The sequence below is a fragment of the Typopeltis vanoorti genome, chromosome 16 (assembly GCF_054136105.1).
Source record: "Typopeltis vanoorti isolate ZY-2024b chromosome 16, IOZ_Tvanoo_1.0, whole genome shotgun sequence".
Classification (NCBI taxonomy): domain Eukaryota; kingdom Metazoa; phylum Arthropoda; class Arachnida; order Uropygi; family Thelyphonidae; genus Typopeltis; species Typopeltis vanoorti.
This window is the reverse complement of record NC_143564.1, coordinates 53,484,059-53,504,928: the sequence shown is the minus strand read 5'-3', so window position 1 is coordinate 53,504,928 and position 20,870 is coordinate 53,484,059. Positions and strand designations below refer to the sequence as shown.

The 20,870-nt window shown below is 33.6% G+C and overlaps 1 protein-coding gene across 5 annotated transcripts in view; it reads left to right on the top strand.

Annotated features, from left to right (window-relative positions):
• Positions 1 to 7,403: 7,403 nt before the first annotated feature.
• Positions 7,404 to 20,870, top strand: part of Kap3 (kinesin associated protein 3) — a 319,643-nt gene continuing 306,176 nt past the window's right edge. For 4 of the 5 annotated variants that reach the window (XR_016549579.1, XM_090406062.1, XM_090406060.1 and 1 more), the window contains exons 1-2: positions 7,404 to 7,529; positions 15,622 to 15,938. The gene's annotated coding sequence lies outside the window, so the exon portion shown is untranslated. The remainder of the gene's footprint in view (positions 7,530 to 15,621; positions 15,939 to 20,870) is intronic. The other variant, XM_090406061.1, reaches the window with a different exon arrangement.

Here is a 20,870-nt window from a genome sequence, read left to right as displayed (position 1 = left end):
AAAAAAAAAAACACTAGAAAAATTTCCAAAAATCTTTTCCGAATTAAAATTCATTTTTTTATTTATGTTGTGTTGTGTCTTCTATTTCTATACTACTTATGAATTAGCGGTCACATAAGGGTGGGAATACCCTATAGCTCTCGAGAATCATGGCCACTGTGAACACAAGGCGAACGAAGTAGTGCTTGGGCGATCGAGCGCTACTTCGTTCGCTCGAGCTCAACTTGTGGTATAAAAAATTTGAAAATCGTTTGCAATAGCTCCATGCAAAAACGCCATTGATGCAGTTTCGAAGTGTGACAAAATGTAATAAAAATATTTGCAACGCTTCCGGTAACTTTCAGTGAAAGGTCATTTTCTAAGTTTCGCCTTTTAAAAACCTATTTAAAATTTACCATGACAGTATCACGATTGACCAGACTGGCTCTGCTATATATACACAGAGAAATTAATGTAACCATGACCGAAGTAATTCAAGAGCTTTTAAAAAGAAAAGAAAACTGGATTTTATTCCTTATATAAATTTTTACAATCACCTAATGAATTTTATTGATTTTGCATTAAAACTATTTTTATCCGTTCAACTCGGCTCACATCCCCAACATTAAAACCTGATTGCTCCACTAACATACTCTCGCTCCTGTTTCAATTTCCATACAAATATTTGTTTAATTTTCTCGACACATGTGATTTTGCATGCAGTGCACCGAATAACATCCCGCAGATTCAACTCGCTGGAAAACGTGGTCGTTGCAGCCATTGTTCGTCGCTTTGGTGCCATGCCGATACTTTTGCAATAAATACCACAATAAAAGTGTTATCAATATACTAATACTCTAAAAATACAAAAATTTACACAAATTCACTATAATACTTTAATTTTCCGATAAAAAAATCACAACAAAACAGATAAAAATCGCTAATTTCACAAGAGCGCTAAGTTTTTGAGATCGAGTGGGCAGTTTAATCTCCTCCAGTAATCATTCAGAGATAGCTGGCCCAAGGCTATCACAAATTATAAGCGGCAACTGATTAAGAGACTGGCAAACAAGTGCTGCTAACTCTCACTACCTAAACCTAACATGATATTATTATTATTATCATTACGTGTCACCTCCATGGAGTCTAAGGACCCATCGTGGGAGGACACTGTAGACTACTCTATTTCGCTAAATACATCTCACCCTCTCCACTACTATTTAATTCTCCTAATATCACATTACTATCATCATCGCCATCTACCGCCCGTCATCATCACCAAGAACAGTATTTTTTGTCTGCAAATTGCATGTATTCTGGATATGCTCTTGTTAGAAATAGTTTGGGTTTTCGGTCGACTATGTTGAGTTTACGGAACGGTAAACCTGAGTTACTGGGGGAAAAAAAAATACCCACTTGCCTGTGCGAGAGAGCGATTAACTCGAGAACCAGTCGAAGAAAGGCTGAGAAAAAGTTCATCCAGTGAGCTGCTAGACAATAATTTTAGTCTGTCTTCAGACTGCCTATACCACATCAATTGAGCTAAACAGGTCTTCACACATCATTTCTCAATAAACTAAACAACAATGGTCCTAAGAGTGATCTCTAGGGATATCCGAAAGATCACTACACTTCAAACTTGGTTATGGCATACGATAGAGTACGACCACACACACACACACACACACACACACACGTTTATTAATTTAATTTAAATGACTTAACACCGAGTTAATTAACTCGGTGTTAATTAAATTTTTTTTATTAATTTATTTTATTTACTTTAGAAATTTAAATTAAATTAATAAACATGTTGTTAAACCGAATGAATCTGAATACGAATATATATAAGAGGGTATATACATATAGCCCAAAGCTCACTACACTTCACACTTGGTGTTATGGCATACGATAGAGTACGACTACACAACACGTTTATTAATTTAATTTAAATGACTTAACACCGAGTTAATTTAATTAACTCGGTGTTAATTTAATTTTTTTTATTAATTTATTTTATTTACTTTAGCAATTTAAATTAAATTAATAAACATGTTGTTAAACCGAATGAATCTGAATACGAATATATATAAGAGGGTATATACATATAGCCCAAAGCTCACTGCACTTCCACTTGGTGTTATGGCATACGATAGAGTACGACTACACAACACACACACACACACACACACACACACACACACACACACACACACACACACACACACACACACACACACACACACACACACACACACACACACACACACACACACACACACACACACACACACACACACACACACACACACACACACCTAAATAAAGGTCGAAACGGGTCTGGATAGTGACCCTTCCCATAATACATAGCATTATACATGTTCGTAAGGAGATGTGTTTTTTTATTATGTGATACTTAGGCAAGTGATCAGAGCTTATGCAACATTTACCACCAGTTTCCTCAAATTTGAAAATACTTCAGGCGAAAACTGTCTTATTTGCATGTTTGTTTACTTGGGAAAAAAAAGATTAAAACCAAGTTTATGCAATTTCTTGGTATCCTTAACGTATAGTACACCCAAGGTAAAAAACTTTCTCTCTCTCTCTCTCTCTCTCTCTCTCTCTATATATATATATATATATATATATATATATATATATATATATATATATATATATATATATATATATATATATATATATATATATATATATATATATATATATACATACATACAAGGATGGTCTGAAACGTTCTCGGCCTCGACCATACATAGCAATACTATCGGCAAGATTTTTTTTTCTAAGTTGGTACATCTGTCATAAGCATCTATGTGAGATTGCAAGTTATTCTATGAAGTAGTTTATTTTATACAACTATCTGAAGCAAAACTGTTGTCTGTATCCCTTGAAATTGACGACATTGAATATCGTGCGGATATAAAATGCTTTATATAAAAAGGTTTAACGCCAAAAGAAATTCATTCGAAGTTCATAAACGTTTATGGGCACTATTCGCCTTCGATTTCGACATTTAAGAAATGGGCTGTCGAGTTTAAACGTGGCCGTACCAGCCTTGAGGGTAATCCAAGTGAAGGAGGTCTCAAAAGTGTAACAACACAAGAAATCATTGATCAAGTGCATGATATGTGATTGGATGACCGGCGAATCAAAGTGAGTGAAATTGCTGAGACTATAAGGATTTCAAAATAACGTTAAGGATATATTTTGCATGAAGAATTGCAAATTAAAAAACTTTAGATCTGCCGTGGGTGCTTGCTCACAGCAGATCAAAAACGCATTCGCATGAAAATCTCTGAACAGTGCTTAAAGCGTTTTAACAAGAATAAAACTGATTTTGTGCGTCGATTCATTACTATGAATGAGACTTGGATTCACCATTACATACCAGAATCCAAAGAGCAGTCAAACAGTGGACAGAAGCCGGTTGTTCAGCGCCGAAGAAGACAAATTTGGTTCCATCAGCAGGAAAGGTCATGGCATGGGTGTTTTGAGATGCTAAAAGTATTTTGTTTATTAGTTATCTTTAAATGGGTAACACAATAACCGGAAAATATTATTTCGATCTTTTAACCAGACTGGACGGAAAAATTGGTGAGAAAAGACCCAGTTTGCAGAAGAAAAATCATTTTTCATCAGGACAATGCATCTGCCCACAAAGGTGTTATGGCAATGGGAAAATTAAGTGATCTGCACTATGAATTAATGAACATCCACCCTATTCCTCCGATTTGACTTCTATCTCTTTCCAAAACTAAAACTCTTCCTCGCTGGTCAGCATTTTTCTTCGAATCAAGAGGTGATTGCAGTAGTTGTAGAGGGCTATTTCGCAGATCTTACTGAGAACCACTACAGGGACGGTATAATGGTGCTGCAGCATTGCTCGAATAAATATATTAGTCTTAAGGGAGATTATGTTGAAAAATAAAAATAATTTTGAAATTATGAATTCGTTTTTTCATTGTGTGTGTGTGTGTGTGTGTGTGTGTGTGTGTGTGTGTGTGTGTGTGTGTGTGTGTGTGTGTGTGTGTGTGTGTGTGTGTGTCCGGCCTGGTTGACCGAGCGGATAGCGTGTCCGCTGTCGAGCGAAAATCTGCGGGTTTGAATCCCGCCGATGCAGTTGCGGTCAACTATCCTAAAGAATATTTCATTCCTGCCAAATTTTTCTGTGTTAAGAACCAATTTTTTTATGAACATGTCAGGGTCCTAGACATTTCGGCCTAACATTCCCTTATCATAACTCATCATGCATACCGATATGCTTCTCTTTGTCTGTCTCTCTCTCTCTCTTTCTCTCTCCTCCTATTGCCAAATTCTTATCCAAGTTATGCAATTTTCCCTGAACAATCATTCATGCACCTCTGTGTTCACGCAATTTGGTGATTACACCATGTGCCGTGTTATATACGCTGTTTTGATAGATCTTATCGAGTTAATTACTCATTATGCGGACAACTGATCTGCTTCTGACAGAGTCTATAGTATTTAGTAAAGTTCAGTGCTTAGTAAAGTTATTTGCCAGCATTTAGTTTTTATTTTCCTTGCACCATAACGATAAATTTCAGAATTATCAGAATTTCAAATTCATTCATAAATTTTAAACTTATCAGTGTATAATAGCATCTTATTATTTAAAATTGACTGTTTTGATTCAGTGTTTAAGTTAAGTGGCACATGAAATGGAAATTATGGCTGAATTTTTAAAGTAGCTATGAGTAAGGATATAACCTTTTATCCCTTTAAGCCTATCTGTTATAAAAAGGGGGAAAAGGTTCTGTTAGCAAATATTTGCATTTTTTTTTTTTTTAATTTAGCATTAAAATAATTTAGGAGCTTCATGATTTCAAGGAAATACATTGTGGTGCCTGCAGGAAATTGCTACTGCGTCAATAATTCTGGACCTCTCGAAGAAAACTGTTCTGAATTCGAATTTAGTCGTCGACGAGAACCTTCTCTAATTCTTCATTCAGTCTATTCCGGAGGTTTAGTTTATCTTAGGCATTGGTAAGAGGCAGAAGAACCACACTTTCAGAGAGCAATATACTGCATTAGGATAAGGGAATAACAGATGGCGGCATAATTAGAGATAGCCTTGGGCCAGCAATCTCTATTTCGCTAACTGGAGATTCAGCTGCACTTCCGTTTCCAAAAGTTATATAGATATCGCTAAAAAACGTCTTAGCCTAATTACTGTAGGTAATAAAAGGTGTTAACGGATTTTACTTATTATTTGTACATTCAATGTAATTATCTGAGTGGTCTACCACCCTAGTTTCCACAAATTATTGAACAAAGAAAAAATCCTGATAACTCGGAGGGGGGGGGGGGGCTTATGAAAGTCAAGTATATTGTCTAAAAATTTATCCTGAATCTGGTTATCGTATACAAATGAATGCTGCTGTCAGCGCTTTATGGAAATAAGCGCAACATAAAAGCAAGCGTTATGGGACGGTTTTCCATTTCGTTCTTGCACTGAAAACAGGATATTTTAATAGCAAAATTCCATCCATATGAATAGCAAAATTCATATGGATGGAAGAGATTATTCAACAATGAATACAGGCAGCGAGACTAAGTTTCGGCCACAATCAGGAGAAGGAAGCCATGTAGTTGAATGTGAGTCATTCCTTGGTTTTACAAAACCACTTGCAACAGTCACAAGCAATATCTCGGATGTACTTTGAATGAATGCCACGGGATACAACCGCAGTAAGTGACTGATATCTACGATTATCTAGTGACCGAAACAGGAGTGTTGCCTTTAATTTAGCTAGGATCTGACTTCGCGTCGGCTGCACGAAGATTGGTGTTAGTTTACACAATGCCAAGAAGGCTTCTCGAAGGTGGTCGGTTTTTTTGGGATAGATACACGCAGACGCCACAGGAGAGAACGTTTGAAATGGACCAGAGTCACCCCAACTGGATCCAAGACCAACGGGTTCGATGTTTGCAGACAAGTTTCGATTTGCTCTACAAAGCGATACCAGGGGTGCCCTGATCTGGATAGAAAAAAGGATACATTATAATCCCACTAATATTGAAAACAATACTTATGGTGGGGATAGCGTGAAGGTTTTACATGGTATCAGGTTAAATGGACCAATATCTTCAATAAGAGATTATTGTGCTTATGGCCTGGCCAGCCAGGTGCACTGACCTTAATCCCATTGTGCATGTCTGGGTTGCTCTAAGTAGATGTAGTGCTCTCCCTCCCCAGCAATCTTGAGGGATTTAAGAGTGCTTTGCCGAAGCAATGGTTGTAATTATCAATTGAACTTCTAGACACCATTATAAACATTATGAAACACTATTGTTGTGAGTGATACTCATATTACTTATTGAGGCGTTTTCATAATCTCATTTTGATCTATTATTCTTGTCCAGTACTCATTTTTTACGGAAATAAACTATTCTTTTGCGATTTTTGCGAATGTTTCTTTTCACCACATTGCATAAAAATTCATCTTTCATTTTTCGAGTCATCGCGTTATTTATCTTTGTTGCTTATTATGGTTAAAAAGATACAATATGAATAAAGACTAGATTCGGTAATGAACGAAGTGATGTTAATGTTAAATATCTGGGATTGGATTATAAACTATTTATTTGAATAACCAAGTGGCGGATAGATATGATGACACGTTAATTTACCTTTAGACATTATATCAGAATGTGATGAGGGTGTGAATCTGGCAGATTTAATGTGATGAGGTCTGAATCTGGCAGATTTAATGTGATGAGGTCTGAATCTGCGAGATTTAATGTGACCAGTGGTGTACCATATTGGTTTGTTTACCAGCTTTGATAACTGCTTTATTTACTTTATTAGAGTCTCCGTAGGTCAGTCCGTATAGATGAAGCCCCTTTTCGTCGGAAAGATCTGGGTTCGGTCTCATACTAAGATAGAGAGTTTTTTCACCCGGAAACTTGGGGCGGAAACAGGCAAACTGGCCCGTGAACACACACACACACACACACGGATATACAGTTAGAAAATACATACTTAATCCCTCATTAGGAGGGCTCAACCATTCCTAAGAGACGGTGGAGGAACTAGGGGAACCCCATACGAATAAATATATGTACCTTTATTATTATTATTATTATTATTATTATTATTATTATTATTATTATTATTATTATTATTATTATTATTAAATATTACTCTACTTCAAGTGCAAACTTTTACTGTTTGTTTGTTTATGATAAAATATGAAAATGAATATAAAATCTAAAATATAATTTGTATCTTGTGCAATTCAATTTTCGAAAAAAATTTTCAACTGTCCTATCAAACACTACTACATTATATAATTTTTTTTTTTTCACTGTCTTTGCTTGATAATTATCAACGAAGTTACAGTTTTACTGAAGGGTAATGTAGAGGGCATCGTTATTTATGTTCGAACAGGCGGTTGTAGTTTCCATGCTGTTTTATGTGGTGCAAGTTTTATGTTTTGCAAAAAAAAAAAAATTGTTTGAATTCTTGTCATTTGATTCTCTAATTCTATTTGGTTTGATTGAAACAGGTACTTACGAGTCACTCATCAGATACCTGAACTATTTAAGTGGTTATATGAAATATGATTTTAACATCAACACCTAATTGCGTTATATTAATGCCGCATTCGACTGAAATGTCATATATGTTCCTTATATTGGACTATCATCCTTTCCGTGTGGTTTAGAAGTACCACTGAATCTTTTTTTATTGCGAAGGGGAAAGGGACTTATAGGATAAAGGTAGAAGTAGGTGTTAAAGAACTTTCAGATTTTTGACAGGAATTAGAATTACTTCCGATATCTGAATTAATAATACTAATAAGGATTTATACAAGCTCCCCCTTCCCCACGCAATCTACCTGAATTTACTAAAAATTATAAGTTTGGAAAACAAGGAAGGGCATAGAAGAACCGGTAATTTCAGGAATTCGACAATATGCGTTTTGTAATGGTTTTGGTTTCTAATTTTGAAGAAGTGGTAGAGAAACCACCATTCACTTTTTTTGTGATGTGATGCACTTTGATTCGACGTTTTCTGATATCAAAGTTGGATTCTGCTTTACACCCGCAGCTGTTAATATTAATATAATGATTTATGATAATTTATAACATGCATAATTTCAGACATGACAACTGTTTTAACCTACTTCCAGCTGGGTAACTTTTAACTCAGTTTTTCATAAAGGCTGTTACGAACTGTTGTTATTTTTGTAAGTGCACATATACATGCGGGAAAACGGACATCAAAAGTTAAATAATTGAAAGTGAGTGATATCGCGGTTGCATTATTATTTTTTTTTTTTGTGAAAACTCGTTTCCTTTTTTTTTTTTTTTTTTTTTTTTTACTCCTCATCCTACTAGCAGATTAAAACCAGTCCGAAGGGCAGGAACTTGCAGTTAATAGACACAACAAACACTAGTCCTAGCCTAATGGATAGAAGGAAGAGGGAAGCCATGATTGAGATATAAGGGGTAATTACCAGATTAACATGGATGAACTTTTTTCATAGAATATCTGGAGATGGAGAGAACAAGGGACCATTGCCAGAAGTTGTATAAGGCGGGAACGAGGAGTAGATTTTTTTTTCAGGGAGAGTGATGGGTGATTGCAGTGCATTCCCTAAGAGTGTGGTGAGTGCAGAAACAGTGAATGCATTTACATCGAAGTATGATGAGCTGTGAGAGAGAGGGATCACTCGCATTGAGTCTCTTGACTCCATGGAGGTCTGTTGATTATAATAATAATAGTCACTTTTACATAAACAACAGCTGGACATTAAGGCTTTCATCAGAATTTAATATAATTTAGATTGTATGTACATTCAGCAGTCATAATTTTAAAAGATTGAGACATTAAGCCTGATTAACAACACGATTTATCACAGAACCATGAGTGAGTGGAACATTTTGCCTGTTGAAGTAGTGGGTGCATCTAGTGTGAATGAGTTTCAGAGAAGGTATGGCAGCTGGTGTTGTGATGTATGACCTCCCTCAGTGAGTCTTTGACTCCCTGGAGGTTTAATAATAATAATCTGCATTACAATCAATGATTTCAGTACCATAGATTTAATTGATTATTATGACACTTCCACAGAGGCAAGAAAACTCAATAGTCTTCTTTTGTAGTAGAGAACTGAACACTCAGTTTTCTACAATGTTATCCTTTTGCATATATCACCTTAACAGTATTTTTTTGTCTGTTAATTGCACGTATTCTTTCACAGTTTTGTTTCTCCGATAAAGTTAATAGTTGAAAAGATATTTTTTTTATTAATGCAGAGGGAGCTTGTTGCTTTTAGTACAGGAGAGCAAATATCAGAAAGTGATCCTTCTTAAATAATGTTACACTTTGTTGGGTGGGGGAGGGAGAGGATTGGAAAAATGTGGTGTGAAGGGGCAGGATATCTAGAATACCATATTACAAGGAAGTTAAAATAATTTTCTTTTATGAATTTTTCAGGTTGGATATGCAGCATTCCAGCATATTTTAAAAATCCTGAAAATAACAAAAGATTTAAAAAAAAAAATCAATACAAATAGATTGTTGCTGTTTTCATTTTCTCCCTTAGGATTGAAAAATATAGCAGTGTGGATTATACCTGTATTACTGTTACAAAAGCAGAAAATTTATATTGAAATTTTGAGGACAATATTTTATTTATTTACTTGATATTTGATACAGTGAAGGGACAGGATTGGACCTGAAGTATCTGTCATGATAGGGCCAGAGGCCTTGCATTTTTACAAAAAAATAAAAACAATAAATAAAAAATCCTTTTACTTAAGTCTATAGATCAGAGGTATTTAATTACACACATATTGATATGGAACATTCCATTTTTATTCAATTGAAAAAAATTTTATAACAACTAAATATATTAATTTTTAAAAAAAAATTTTTTTTGAAATATACAAGACTATTTAATATAGACTTAGATCAGCCAAAAAAAAAAAAAATATATATATATATATATACTATAAAGCATAATTCTAAATGATCAAATCCAGTATCACTTGAGTAGGAGCAATAAGTACAGATTGCACATAAAGATTTGAACTGCTTTTTTCTCACTTTGTGTAGTTTTTTTTTTTTTGGCGGGGGGGGGGTAATTAAAATGTTCTTATCATAGTATATATGGAAGAATCAAGGATTTTATGCACCACAGAATTTTTATATTTTTCATGTGAATTATGATTATCCTGAGGATAAATATTTTTGAAAAATTTGCTGTATTATACAACTTCACACAAAGAAATGAAAAGAGAAATTTTAATTAGTTAACACATACCAAAAATCCTAAAATTTTTGTATGTGTTAACTAATTAAATTAGAGAGATGAATGTTATTCCATACCATTCATCTCGCTCCTTTTTTTTTTTTTTTTTTTGCCTGCCTGATTATCACAATCTAATGCACATTTCCTGTGATGTGGAGTGACTAATTCTAATTGACTGCCTTGCATATGCACTTTTTTTTTCCCCCATTTTTGTGACTTATTTATTTTTTATGTTGGGTCCATGTACAAGAGGTTGGTTGGTCAACCTATAGTATCCATTAGTGCCATATATGGGAGTGATATGTCTCTTGTCCAGTGCTGAATTTTCTTATAGTCCATAGCCCAGGCCCACAGGATTTTATTGATATCATAACTCTTTAAGTCTTATATTTTTTGCACAAGATACTGTTTAGTTTCATCATTTTTTCTTTGTAATTTTTGGATTTCATAAATTTTGAGCATCAGGTAATATTGGGAGGCCCAAATTAAGATTTTTCACAACATCAATGTAATGATAATTTCTTTGGCAATTGGCATGCATATATTTTCTATTTATTAATTTTTATTAAAAATGTGCACACACTCTTACCATGTCAACACAAAACATAGTACTTAGTACCAAGAACTAGGTAATCCATCAATTCATTATACTGGTAGTTTTATAAGTAATGATTTATGCATGCTCACCTCTTTCACCACATTGCTAATCTATGATCTACTCCTTTTCATAGTCAAATTATCATTTGACAATATCATGAATTTGCAAGTTCAAATCTAGAAAAAAAATTTGATACATAATTTTTGTTATAACTTCTTTTACTTCAATAAACAATTTTGTAATACTGCTGTAAATCACTACACACTGCCTTAATAGTATCTGTAGTAGATACTCTTGAAAGGTACAGCCTTATACATGTTTCTGGCTTAGGGCCAAGTGTAAATCCAGCACTGCTCCCAATATATTTTAACAGGCAGTACTGCAAGAAGACTGAGGTAATTTAATTAAAAAAAATTTTTTAAGATGTTCATATTTTACAATTCAGAGACTGCTCTGGAGTCTAAAAATACTTTTGTGATTTCACATTGACCAATGAATCTTCCCTTGCAAATGGCAGGATTCAAACCCACATACTGTTGGTTGGAGAGCAGGCTTGCTAACTAACTATCCATCCAAGCTCTGATGAAAATTAAATAAAAGTTTAAAAAAAATAATAAAACAAAAATTAAATAAAATTGAATATTAAATTTTTCCACTACCACAGCATGATCTTTCAAATTTATGGTCATGTTTGGTTCTCTTTAATTAATTCGTGTTATTAGCAGCAGACACCTATATAGATCAGTGGATTTATCACAGAAGGACCTCTTCTGAATGACTGACATCTGCTGTATTGTACTAACTCTTTCCACACTATTACTTCAATGTTGGATTCATAGCAAACCTTACAATGCCAACAATGGAGTCGTCATTTTTAAGGAAAGGGGTAAAATTCATTCACATTTTTCACATTCAAAACACCTTCTTGCAATGCATTTCACCTCTTGCCAAGTTGTGGGGAAGCAGAGTCTACTCTTGACTCCCATGCTTAGCACATTCTTATATTAACTTTCAAAGAAGTTCCTGTGCAGTACTGAGTTGGTGGGTTACAAAAGTTAGCCGACAGGCAAAAAAAAAAAAAAAAAGAGGGAGATATAACAGAAGCATTCTTTCTTTCTTAAGTGTATTGTCAGTGATGGAGTTTAAGGAGAGGTAAGATAGGTATTATGTGAATAATGGTTAGTATGTGCCTCTCACAACGAGGCTTCAGACTATGATGAATCCTGTATAATAATAAAACAAGTGTTTCTCAAGTATTAAAACTTGTGCTTTGGAGCATACAGTGACTGCTGAAAATATGGAACAAATTAAGGCATGCATGTAAATTATGTGGGAACATGTGATTGTCCTTACAAAAAAAAGAAAAATAATTTCCTTTAGCTATTTTTATTTCTTAAAGTGAGGAGGCAATCTTTTAGCCTTAACTTTCTGTGAAATGGTATGTGACAGGTCGGTCTCCACTTCTTACTTCAAAGTTTAGCTCATTGCATGGATATATATTTCTTGATTCTAACTAATGTTAGTTTATACTTATCTGTGTGACCATTGATTTTGTTTAGTGAGGTTAATAAATGCAAAAAAAAGTAAATTTATAATGAATATATATATATATATTAAATTGATATATATTAATATATGATAATAATAAATTAAATTTTTAATTAAAATTAAAAATTAAATTAAATTAAATTCTAATTTTAATTAATTTTAGATTATAATAATTATAAAGATAATTATTTATAATAAAGTCTACACACACACATATATATATATATATATATATATATATATATATACACACACACATACATACAGCATGGTCTATAAGTCATGGAACACTGTAGAAAGGGCCAGTCTTTGTGAAGCAACTGCATAAGTTTTTTTAACAAGCCATATTTTTTTTATATATTTTTATTTATTAGTTATGAAAAACCACATCATGTAAATACCTTCCATTTTCGGTTTCACAAACAAAGAAGGGCTCTTATGGAATGTTCCATGACTTATGGGACACATGCACAGGGTGTATAAATGCAAAATATTAATATTTTGAATTTACACACACAGAGAGAGTCAGCCTCAAGAGGAATTGTCAATTGATGTGCCAAAAGTTATGAGAGAACAGGTTGAGACTGGTTTGAAAACAGTGAAAGGGAAGAGCTACAGAAGAACCTGGGATTCAGGTTAATTATTGAAATTTGGACTGAATGCAGTGGCTGACTACTTGGCAAGACTCTTCACTCTTTGTTTAAAAAAAAAAATCGTAGAATCATGGAATAATGCATTAATAATAATTATTAATCAAAAAGATGAAAAGGAGAATTTTAAAAATCATAGACCTATTAATTTATTAACAGCAGTATACAAAACATTTAAAAAAAGTAATAAAAAATAGAATAATGCAACAGCTCTAGCATATGCAGTCAGAGGAATTCAGGGTTTAGACTTAATTATGATACCATTGATCATATGCATGGTCTTAGGCAAATTATAGAAAAGTCAAATGAATAATGTACCTCTCTGTTAAGTCTTTGTGGACTTTGAAAATGCATTTGACTCCATCAAAACCTCAGCTATCTTAGAATTGTTATTAAAAAAGGGAATAGAAGAAACATATGTAGAATCCTTGAAGTACATATACAGTATATGTGCTACCTCTGTTATTAAATTGCATAAGGAAAGTGAAACATTTCCAATAAATAGAGGAATAAGACAGGGTAATACAACATCTCCCAAACTTTTGCATTAAGTGTTTCATGATGAGCTGGAAGAATGGAGGAAATAAAATTAATTGAAAGATTTTAACTCGTGTAAATAAAAAAATTAAAGATGGACAAATAGAAGAAATAAAAAGGAGACAGTAAGGGTGGATAACGTTTGAGAGAATGAAAGATATCTTCATCCTTCATTGCCATTAAAGAGGAAAGCTTTTAATCAGTGTCTTACCTGTAATTACATATGGCAGTGAAACCTGGAATTTAACCCAAAATGTGATTCATAGATTCATACATCTCTATTGTATCACCCCTATCCTAGTGGATAGGAGCAGTGTATAGTATTTTATTCATAGTGTGAATAAAACTAGTATATAAAAAAAGGTTGAGAAGATGTAGTTTACAGAGTCTAGTGGATAGGAAGAGTGATATGTTAGAGATATACAAGTTGGTAAGGGATTGTTATAAGATTAATGTTGAGATTTTTCATAGAATGGTGAGTGTTTGGGGAGAACAAGAGATCATCTCTGGAAGCTGCATAAGGGGAGTGTGAGCAATGGAGTGAGAAGATTTTTTGCATGGAGAATGATTAGAATGCATTGCCTGAGAATGGGATGTCTGCAGATAATTCTAACATATTTAAGGCATGGTATGATGAGCTGTGCATGTGTGTGTGTGTGTGTGTGTGAGATAAAGGAACTTCCCACAATCAATCTTTGACTCCATGGGGATAATAATAATATCATCACTTATGTTATGTATTAAAAATGGAGATGGGCTGGACAAATTGCAAGGTATAGCAATGTGAAATAGTCTAAAATGTTTAAGAATGGAGATTGTATGGAGGGTAGTAGACAAAGGGGAAAGAGATAGCAAGATGAAATTGTTAGGATTTTCTGGAATGCAATAGAATGAGAAAAGCTGAAAATAGACTGGAATGGAAAAAATGGGGGAGACCTTCATCCAGTATTGGACCAATCCAGGTTGAGGAAGAAAATGTATTCACAAAGAGAGCAGACAGCTCTTGTTAGCTTTTTTTTTTTTTTTTGAAGCTATTCTCCATCTGCATTATCATTCGGTATGTTCTTGATGTCTATCTAGTGTGCATATAGACAGAAGCGACAGTAATATTGAAATTAACTGCCATCTCATATTTCTAATCCTAACACTGACAGGCATCTTAATACTTTTCTACTCTACTATGTTTTCACACTTACCCAGTAGATGACTGACATGACAGGTGCAAGTTAATCAAGATATTTAATAGATGCATTACTATGCAACAAAACTCCATAAGAACAGTGTAATATATGGTGTTTGTAACTCTAAGCATAATGAAGATTTCTTTAAAGGATCATATTATGCTTAAAAATCATAAATAGCATTTAGCCATTAATTCTCAGATGAAGTTTGAAGTACCTTTTGCAAATGGCACAATAAATGTTCTTCACATAGTACCTCTGATTGTTTTAGAAACTCACAGGTTCAGATATTCATGCATTATTTGTCCAAGGACTGCATTTTACTTCTTGAAGCATGATATTTGAACTTGACTAACATCATATTCAGGGATCCACTTTGTGCAGATGCAGTACATCATTAAAAACGTTAAGAAGAACATTATGGTTGGGAAAGCACTCTTTATTTCCTGATTAGCTTTCATTGCTCTTATAAAAAATAATGTCACTAGAGCCCTTGTATGAAAACTTAGCAGTCATCTTAAAAACATTTGTCATCTTTATATGGTTAAACACGATCATCCCAGTAATTCACAGTGGGACACTGTTTGTATACCTTCAACAGCTTTGTGAGAACAAGAATATATAATTGGATATATGTGCACAGCCAGCTGTAGTTACTAACTGCCAACGTGGAATCAAACTTTGACATTTGGTAGATTCCTCCTGGAATCCTCTGTGTATTTAATATCTAAATATTCCATTTATATGATATAAAAATAATAAATATTACATTACTAAAACATGTGAGATAATGTATATTAACTGTAAATTATATATTTGGGCACTAGTGATTAGGAAAAGCAAGGAGGAGCTATAGTATTCAGTACAGAACATAAAGGCAAATGACTTGAATGGAAAGCAATTTCAAGTGGACTGACTATATGTAGGTAAATTTCACAACAGGAAATTGGATGATGCAACTTTTTTTTTTGTGCCTGTGGTCACAGAAGGTAATGGTCTAGAAATTTTTTGAGTCAGAGGTAGCTTACATAAAAAAAAAAATCTTGTTAAAGTTCTACTATAGAGTAGAATGGGAAATGGATACCAGTTATATAGAAATATTTTGGCAAAATTTGAAGAAAAAAAAGCAAAGCTTATAATAATGGTAAGTACCCATTAGATTTCTTTTCACAAATTAGAAAAAAAAAATATTATCAATTATATTATTGTTAATAGTGATATCTTCACATTGGTTTAGGATGCAAGAATATACAGAAAAAATATTACAGATAGGAAATTAATATTATTATTGTATATGCATCTCCATGGAGTCCAAAGACTCCATAGAGGTGTGTGTATATATATATATATATATATGGAAGACTCAGACTATCCGTACAATATCTATGTTACCTCTCCATGAATTCATTAACAGTCAAAGCACTCACAACTGTCTCTGTCAACCCATTTCATTCATTCAACACTCTCCAAGCAAAAACTAGTCCTCATACATCTACTAACTACACTCTTATTCGACTTCCAGGGACGACTTCTTGTTCTGCCTCCTGTAGCCAAGTGCTGAAACAATTCCCCTGCATTAATCTTATAAAACTCCTTAAGTAACTTAAATGTTTATATTATATCTCGTTTATTTTGCCTGTCAACCAGTTTCTGCAACCCACAAACCCTCAATCTATCCACATAGGGAGCATTCCACAGACCACTCACTGTCTTGTTCACTCTCTTCTGGATATCCTCTCTATGGCTTCAACCTTAAGAAACCCGAGTGACCAGACCTGAGTACAGTAATCCAGATATGGGCATATCAAGGCCTTAATAGAGAGGATAACCTTGTCTCGACTTGTGTGTGTTCTTCAATAGCCAAGTAATCGTGAGATCCCCTTTAGCAATATGCTCCTTAAACTTCAATTCTCTATCTCTACTACCTCTCAAATCCCTAGTTTCACCTGTTTCCTTATAGTTCTATCAGTGTGGTATACAGTTTTTAATATAATTATCCCAAAATGCATAGCTTTTTGCATTTTGGGATAACATTAAATTGATACCCATTATCTTTTTCCCATACTGAATTTTGCCTATATAAATCATCCTGCAGCTCTCCACATCACTTTAATTAACTATTACTCTGCCCAATTTTGCATTATCAGCAAACAGCTGAATATTTCTCTTCAAATTACTTCCTGTATCATTTATATACAAATTAAACAGTATGACTCTAGCACAGAACCTTGTGGCACATCACTACATTCTCCATTTACTCATAAGTTAGACATTCTAAAGCTTATGGCCTCCAAAAAGCTATTAAACATTTATTCATTGGGGAGGAGGGCTTTATAGCTTTCGGGCCACAACAACCTACATTCTGGTCCTGATAATCACTATTTAATTTTGAATAGGATAAAAATAATATGGTATTCAAAAAATATGTAAGAAAGTTCTCAAAATAACAGAAGTTGAGTAGCATTCAGAGGCAAACTGTAGACTCAAATGTTGTAGGAAAAATGAATGAGCATGAAAACACGTCAGAGATCTCTGATAAAATTTAATTTTAAGCATTTATCGATTCAGCCTTAAGAGATGTAAAATTGTTTGCACTGATAGTTCTGTAAAATCAGAACTTCATAATGAACTTAAGCAGTGAGAGATAGTCCTATAAAAGAAGAGATCATATTGAAAGTTCCTAGCACGTAGGTTGACAGGTGATGTAAGAGAATACACTGAAAATGTATTCTCTCTCATATTCTTTTACATAAACATCGTGGAAAAACTTTGCTCAGAATATAGAAGATAAGGTGACAATATTCTGGTGACTGTTAAAAAAAACAACAACTAAGAATTGGAGAAAAGGATAGTGTAAAAGGAATTGGAGATGATAAATGTAACATAACAATACATATAAATATATTCTAGATGTTTGGCAAAATTACTTTGAGAGATTAAATGAGATAAGCAGTAGTAGAAAATATTTGACGAATGTACTCAGGAGTGCATCTCTGTCAGTTCTTGTGATAGAATAGACAAATGCTGAAAGACATTTATAATAGATTCATGCAGAAATATTCAAATAAGGAAAGTTTAAAAGTTCTATAGTAGTTATGCTGCATAATCATTAGGTCCTGGTTAGAAAGTTGAATTTCATGATCACAGTAGAACTCATAGCACTCTGCTAAAATAAAAAAAGAAAAAAATGGGGATGGGACAATAACACTGAATATGAGAATTAGAGAGAAATTTTCCTGCTGAGTTTCAGTTAAGATTTATGTAGATATTATAGACAAAAGTTAAGAAAAATTGCGAAAGAGAAATGGGAAATAAAATAAGCTGGATTGAGGCAAATTAAAGGTTGTCAGAATCAAATGTTTATTTTCAAGTCAAGAAATTTTAGGAATATAACAGGTATATGTATTTAAGATTTAAACAGCGGAGTAGGAAATGAATACTAAACATAGAAATGTTTTGAAAAAAATTGGAAAAAAGAGCAAAGCTAATCATACTGCTAAGTACCGACTGATTTCTGTTATTATTGAAACAGAGTTCCAACATGAAGATGTTTACAAATTCAGAGAGAAGACAAGAACTAGGAAAAGGTTCATTGACTATGTTATTGATAGCAACATCTTCATGCTGATTCAGGACAAGATTGTACAGGGGATTTGAAATAGGAAGTGATAATTTAATTTTGAGAAGGAAAAAGATTGAATATCATATTGAAAAGAAAAATGTCTAAGAAAGTTTTAAAATGAATAAATCAAACTTGAGCAGTTTTCCTAAGTAAAATGTAGACTTGAATGTACAAATATTAATAGAGAGGTAAAAAAAAATTTGAAAGAAAGAAACCAAACCTTGGAGACTCATTGGCAGACTGAAGAAATTGATTGATTCAGCCAGAGAGGAATGTGGAGAATGCAAGGATAGAAAAATGAGAACTCCATGGTGGATTCAGGAAATTAAAGAGTCTGTCATGGAAAAGGAGAAAGTGTATTTGAAAGTATTTGCATCAGAGAATATAGAGAAATTGTAAGAAAGCAAAGCAGTTTTGTAAAAGTATCTAAACAGAAGTCATTGAAAAACTAGTAAGAATATGAATATCAGGAAGGTTGAAAGATATTTTGGGGGCTATTGAAAAAGCTTAGAAATGCAGGAAAGATTATTGTAAAAGGAATCAGTTGATAGTGACATGTCAACTGAAGGTGGATGTTTGGTGTAATTACTTTGAAAGATTGTTAAATGAAACAAGCAATGACAGAAGAGTAGTAGAAAATACTCAAGAGGAACGTATCGGGAGCATATATATCATTACTTTGCGAGGTTGCAAGTTATCAAAAATCTCAAATGTAGAAAGCAGCTGGAGTATATTATTCAACCAGAAATGCTCATATGTGGAGGTATAAAAGTTTTGCAGTGGCTGTAACTGCACAAGTCAGAAGGCCTGGTCACTGGATTAAATTCCAAATGATTGGAGTAGAGCTCTCATAGTACTTGTCTATAAAAGGGGAAACAAAACAATAATTACAGCAGAATTTCCCTATTGAGTATTCCAAGTAAGATTTATACAAACATACTTGAGAAAAGGATAAGAAAAATTGTGGAAGCAAACTTGGATAAGAAAAAGTTGGATTCACTAATCTGATATGGATACTTAGATGTTGATCATTACTCATGTTGATGTTTATTGAAATAAACAAATCTTCTTCTTCTTTGAGTGCTATCTCCTATCGGAGGTTGGCGACCACCTTGGCAAATTTTGAGCAATTCTCAGCTATTCTGAGCAGTCTCTCAGAGTTCATACCAGTCCACTGTCTGATATCTGCCAGCCAAGATTTTCTTCATCTTCCTTGTCCTCTTCTTCCATTTATCTTCCCTTTTATAATCAATTGAAGTATCTTATATTTTTCATTACGAAGTATCTACAGATAATAAATACTAACTAAGTTTATTATTCCAATATTTTGCCTAAGTCTCCTAGGCATTTTCATGGGCACAAACACCGCCATATGCATGCAGCCACTGGTAATGAATCAGATAGGCTATGTTTGAATGGCTGGTTTATACAGTCCTAAATGGCAACCTCTATGGGTGTGATGATGGAAAGTAGCTAAAGGTCTCCTGATTTGGCTTATGTTGTAATGCTGATGCAGATTCTAGGAAAAGTCACTTGTATTTATATGTTTTCTCATATAAGAGGGAGGTTTTCGTCCACTGAATATGGTGATTGGTATCTATAGAATGGTCTGCTACTCCAGAACAGCTTTATTGCAAGTAAGGGACATAGTTTCCATGTTCTTTTAGGTAGATATTTGTTGTTCTTCCTGTTTGCCAAAATAAGATAGCTTGCAGGAACAAGGGATACAGTAGATCCCAGGATGGTTCAGATAGATGAAGAAGTGAATTTTTTTGTAGTTACCCTTCATTAAAAGATCCATTCCATCATCTGGACCATCCTGGGGTCTGATCAAAATTTCAGTCTTCTTTAAACTTGTGTTCATACCAAGTTGCCAAGCTTTTATATGATGTAAGGGACAGGTTCTTTTCCATCTCTCTCTCTCTCACATATGCATGCATGAACACGTCATTGAATTTCTTAATTTTTAATATGATGCTGCCGTTGATGTCATCTTTTAATCTCCTAATTTTTCTGGAAATTTCATAGCTGTGATCTGTGTCTTTTGATCACTTGTTTTATTTCTGACTCAGCTCTCATATCGGTAAGTTAAAATTAGTTTGAACAATATCTTATGTACTGTTAGTTTTGTATGTTGACTAATTTGTCTCTTATTGCACCTAAATTTATTCAGCTGGGCTCCCAATTATTCTGTTTCCTATTTCCGTATTTAAATTGCTATTGTCATGAAAAATTGTGCCAGTAAATATCTGAAAGATTTCACTCATTCTGTGGGTTCTCTGTTGAGAAAGTAGATGATATTTTCCATGCTCTCGGAATTTTTTATGCTTTTTTTTTTGGTCTTTTATGTCATATTTGTTGCATGGCATACAGTTATACAGTTTAGTTAAGGAACATTTGCACTTCAGACAGATGATGTTATACTTTTATTTAAAAGTATAATATCATCTGTCT